This window comes from Alligator sinensis, unplaced genomic scaffold, assembly GCF_000455745.1.
Source record: "Alligator sinensis unplaced genomic scaffold, ASM45574v1 scaffold524_1, whole genome shotgun sequence".
Classification (NCBI taxonomy): Eukaryota; Metazoa; Chordata; order Crocodylia; family Alligatoridae; genus Alligator; species Alligator sinensis.
In genome coordinates, this window is record NW_005842747.1 from 311,607 (window position 1) to 312,141 (window position 535).

Consider the following 535-nt stretch of genomic DNA (forward strand, 5'->3'; position numbering starts at 1 on the left):
CAAATGATTGGAAGATAGCCAATGTGGTCCCCATCTTGAAGAAAGGGAGGAGGGAGGACCTGGGCAACTACAGGCCCATCAGTCTTACCTCAATCCTGGGGAAACTCTTTGAGAAGATCATCAAGGAGCACATCTGTGATGGGCTGGCATCAGGGATGATGCTCAAGGGCAACCAGCACGGTTTCATTAGGGGCAGGTCATGTCAGACCAACCTGATTGCCTTTTATGATCAGGTCACAAAAGCATTGAGTGCAGGTGTTGCTGTGGATGTAGTCTTTCAGGACTTCAGGAAGGCCTTTGACACTGTCTCCCACCCCATCCTCATTAAAAAACTAGGCAACTGTGGAATCGATGCCTACACAGTCAGATGGACTGCAAATTGGCTGAAGGGTCGTACTCAGAGGGTGGTGGTGGACGGGTCATATTCGACCTGGGGGGAAGTGGGCAGCAGAGTCCCCCAGGGCTCGGTCCTTGGGCCCGCGCTGTTCAATTTCTTTATCAGTGATTTGGACAACGGGGTGAAAAGCAACCTGTT